This window comes from Canis lupus, chromosome X (assembly GCF_048164855.1).
Source record: "Canis lupus baileyi chromosome X, mCanLup2.hap1, whole genome shotgun sequence".
In the NCBI taxonomy this organism is placed as follows: domain Eukaryota; kingdom Metazoa; phylum Chordata; class Mammalia; order Carnivora; family Canidae; genus Canis; species Canis lupus.
Window position 1 is genome coordinate 4730209 of NC_132876.1, and position 4753 is coordinate 4734961.

The following is a 4753-nucleotide window of genomic DNA, read 5'->3' on the forward strand; positions in this document are numbered from 1 at the left end:
GAGGATAAGAAGGACCAGGTTTCTGGTTATCAAAAAGGGGAAATGTAACTATGGATGAGTGGAGTTCCAGAATAAACTCCGGGATGATTGATTCAAATGGCCAGAATTGGCGTCAATGCGTGCTCTTAGATGGATGGATATGGACGTAGACACGTGTGCATGTGCTCGCGTATGTGCATGTACTTATCCACATGTTTATTTCCTAGCTCTGTCCACTGCATGGGCCTAGAAGTGATGGAGTCCCAGTAACAATGAGCACAAATAGTCCCCAGGTCTTGATTTCTAAGCAATTGGAAGGAGCTCCCACTGATCAAGTCTGGAATAATGTAAGCATCAAAGTAAAAAAAAAAGGAGTAATGAATGATATATGTTGAATAAACTAGGAATTCATGAGCCCATCTTGATACAAACAAACAAATGAAATGTGGGAGAGGGGGGAAAGCTCTTTCTGTAGTGGAATGCCAACTCAAATGTAGAAAGAGTGATGGAATTACAAGCTCATGATCATAATAATTGATTCAGGCGAGAAGTAGGAACGAATGCCCAAACTGGTGGGTAAAAGTTGAATGAGGAACAGACATTTATATCATCTCAAAGGCTCTCCCTCCAAATACTATAATCACTTATTAATTACTTACAAATTAATAAATATAAAATCCTTGCTAATTCACCTTACAGTGGGAAAATTTGGCAGAGAACACTTTAATCAAGTGATCAAAGTTAATGTAACCGCCTGATAGGATGTACTGAGAACTCATCACTCCTCAGGTATTCCTGAGGGAACGCCGACCAAATCCAAATGGAGGGACAAATCTACAAAATAACTGGCCTGCGGTCTTCAAAAGTGTCAAGGTAATAAAAACCAAGGAAAGCCTGAGAAACTATTCCGGATTGAAGGAGGCTCTTCAAAGAGACACAATAACTAAATGCAACATATGATCTAGGATTGGATCTTGGACCAGAAAGGAAATTGGGAAAAAGAAAGGTGTTTTGTTGGCACTTGTTACCATTGGTGGCAAAGATGATTTTGTTATTTGTATGTTTGTTGCTTCTGTATTAACTATTTGGACAAGCGTAGGAGTTTGAATGGGGTCTATGGATTAGGTAGTAGTATTAAATGTTCATTTTATAATTCTGATATGTGTACTGGGGTCATGTAAGAGAGTGTCCTGGTATCTAGAAAATGCACACTGAAGCATTCAGGGGTAATGGAGCATCATGTCAGCAATTCACTTTCCAATGGTTTGGAAAAGAAATAACAACGTGTGTGTGTGTGTGTGTGTGTGCGCGCGCACACACATGCAAGGCCTAGTCCCTCTGGAGCATTCTTAAGTGGCCTACTTTGGTGACATCCAGAGGGGCTGCTCTTCTGAGGCCTTCTGGGATGGATGGACAATCTCCCAAAGATGCCCACACCCTAATTCCAGAACCTTTGGACATCTTACCTTCCATGGCAAAAGAAACTTAGCAGATGTGATTGAGTCCAGGGTCTTGAGATGGGAAAACTATCCTGGATTTTTGAGTGAGCTCAATGTAATCACAGGGTCCTTATAAGAGCAGGGCAGGAGGGTGAGCGTCAGAGAAGGAAATGTGACAGTGCAAGAGAAAGTGAGAGTGACGTGTCCACAGGATGAGGGTGTGGGGGTCTCTGGAAGCTGGAAAGGGCATGGAAATGGACTCTCCCTTAGAGCTGCCAGAAGGAGTGCAGCCCTGCCAACACCTTGGCTTGAGTTCAGTGAGACCCATTGCAGACTTCTGACTTTCAGAACTGTAAGATAGTAAATATGTGTTGGCTTAAGCCACGAAATTGTAGCAATTGGTTATAGTAGCCAGAGGACACTTACACCCGCCATCTCCTCCACTGTGGAGAATGTGGGGCTCTCCAAGGCATAAACTGTTTTTCTCACACCCATAGCCCTTGTGGGGCCTCCTCATCTGAGCCCCATCCCCTAGGAGGTACTCAGGAAATGTTTGTTTGAATCCACTCAGCCAGGGGAGGCAGTGAGGGCCAAAGAAGCAAGGCAAATGTGTGAGGCCTCCTGGCGGCCCCTCGAAGGAATCAGGGTTCCTACAGATGTTTACGCACTGCTCTGTTTGCACAAGATTGGTCATACCTCCAGCTACAGGTATGCAAAGTGTGGCTGCGGGGTTGAGGTCACCCTGCCCAGAAAGCGTCGGCAGCCTCCCATACCCCTCGCTCCCACCTGTGCAGGTGCCGAGGGGCCCAGGTGATGGGTTCTACACCTGAGGGTCCCAGAGCTCATCACTCATGGACCTTCGCCGTGTCCTCCACCAGGGCAGAGATCCTCACGCAGTGCCTGAGCTGGAGAGTCTTCCAAGGCAGCAAGTCCCCTCCCCAGCCCCAACTCCCTTGCTTTCCAGGAAGGAAAATCAGGCCCAGAGAGGGGAAAGACTTGCCCAAGTTCTCCCAACCACTCAGGGGCAGAGCTGGGTTGAGAATCCAGGTGGTTGGTCTCCAGGTAGCTGAGCTTTCGCTCCCCAGAGCCGGGAAGGGGAAGGAAAGGGACACTGCATCTCTGCATGTATCAGAATATGGGGGCAATGCAGGGTTTAAAAGGCATATTTAGGGATAGAAATGTTCCAAAATGACTGTGATGATGATCGCACAACTCTACAAATTTCCTAAAAATCACTGAATCATACACCTACAATGTATGGTATCTATATTAAACCTCAATAAATCTGTAAAAAAGGAAAACAGAAACCAAAGACATTATAACAGCTCTCGGGAAAACCCATAAAGAAACCTACATTTTTGCCAGTATGCATTATCAGAAGTGAAGGCTTTCGTTAATATTGCTGCTCAGTGAGGTGTGGATTTAAAAAGGTGGGGCCCCTTGGCAGCCCATTGGGGCCTCCCTTGGGCAGAGAGCACTACATTGAGGCAGCACCAGCAATAGATGGGTTCCTCTATGCCTGCCTACCCTCTTTCTGCCCTCAAGGAGCCCCCAGCAGGGGGGGAAGGAGGGAGGGAAGGTGGGAGATAAGGTGCAAACAGAAGTGTCAGGAACGCCAGGGACATTGTGGAGCAACAGGGAGCAGCACTGCCAGGGGGAGCAAACCAGGTACCGGGGACTCGAGGGGAACTGGTGGGAGACAGGGGTCCTCGGCACTTGGGCCCCAGTCCCCAGCCCCCAGCCCAGTGCAGAGAGTGCCCGCCCCCGTATTAGCCCTCTCCAGCTGGCAGCCTGGGGGGGGCGGGCTGTGCGGCTGGACCTCCCCCTACTGCTCTCCTTCTATCCCTCCTTCAGCTCAATCCATTACTTTCTGTTTACAGCCTCTTCAGACAGTTTTCCTTGGCTTGATGCCAAGCCAATTTGAATTAATTTTCCAAGCATGACCCTGTGAGTCACTATATTAAATGCCTTCCAGATAGTTCTCATTGCTGTATACACACGGTGCATTTGGCCGGCCATCTGCAGTCACAACGACGTGCCCGGCCCCACGGTGCGGCACCCAGCGCGGGCACAACAGAGCCGACAGTGGTGCTGACGCAGGCCGGCTGGAGGCCGACCCACGGCCCGTGGTCTCCTGGGGGGTTCCTGGAAATGTAAAGGGATCAGTCAGCTAAGGCAGGGACTGCCCAATGACTGGCTTTCTTAAAAAAAAAAAGAATAAAATAAAAAAATCGCAGGTTTATTGACATATAGGTCACATAGCGTGCAATGTACCCACGCAAGGTGTACAATTCGATGATCTAAAGCCTCTTCGTGGATACGTGCTGCTGTCAGCATAGAACATTTCAGAACCCGGCTGTCACCCCTGGAAGCGGCCCCACCCCTTTAGCGACTACCCCTCTGTCCCCCCGCCCTGCCAGCCCCTGGTGACCGCCGCTTTCTGTCCCTAGAGTTTCTCTGGTCTGGCCTTGCAGATCAATGGGGAATGTGGACCTTAACGGTCAGCTCTTCCAAAGGACAATTGTCCAGGGGCTGAAGAGGGGGATCTGGGGACGGCGGTGGGATCCTCCTCGCTAAGGGGAGCACAGGGACGGGGAAACCGAGAGCCCCAACACCATCACTGGGGGTGCACTCAGAGGTGGGATGTGAAAGGGATCCCCCTGCTTCCTTCACCCCTCCCACCCAGACGCCCACCCCTCCCTGTGCCTTCACCCTGCCCCCCCAGGTTGGCTCCCCATGGGGCAGGGCTCTCAGACAGAGAAGTGAAGGAGGGCTCCGTGTTTAATTCTCAGGAGGAGGCTGGAGGGAACCCCGTTTCGCTTGTGCCCCGGGGAGGAGAGGCACACACACGTGCAAACACGGGCTGCGACCTCCCTGCCAACTCACGGAGTCCGAAAGCCTGGAAGGGGGGCCTGCCTCCACGTTAATTTACTGTCGGCCTCTTCCCTCCTCCTCCTTGCTGGAGCGGATTGGCCTCTCTCCCGTTCACAAGAGAGCACCGCGGAGGAGGACGTTGGCAGCCTCCCACAGAGCTGTCACCTGGCTCCCCGTGTAATCCATAAAACCCCGAGCTTCTCAAGGTTGGAGGCTTAGAGGCGTCTGGCCCAGATCCCTGTGTGGGGTGCGCACTGTGCCAAGGGCTCATCCAGGCTCTGCTTGCACACCTCCAGGGACCGGCTCCTCACTACCTCGAGAGGCAGCCCATTGCCTCTGCGGGGAGCCCTGTAGAAAATTCTCCCCCACATCTTTCTATGGCTCCTATCTTTACCACCCAGGCCTAGGGAGGAGAGTCTAACTCCCTTTCTCCTTGAGAGCCCTGAAGGGATATGAAAACA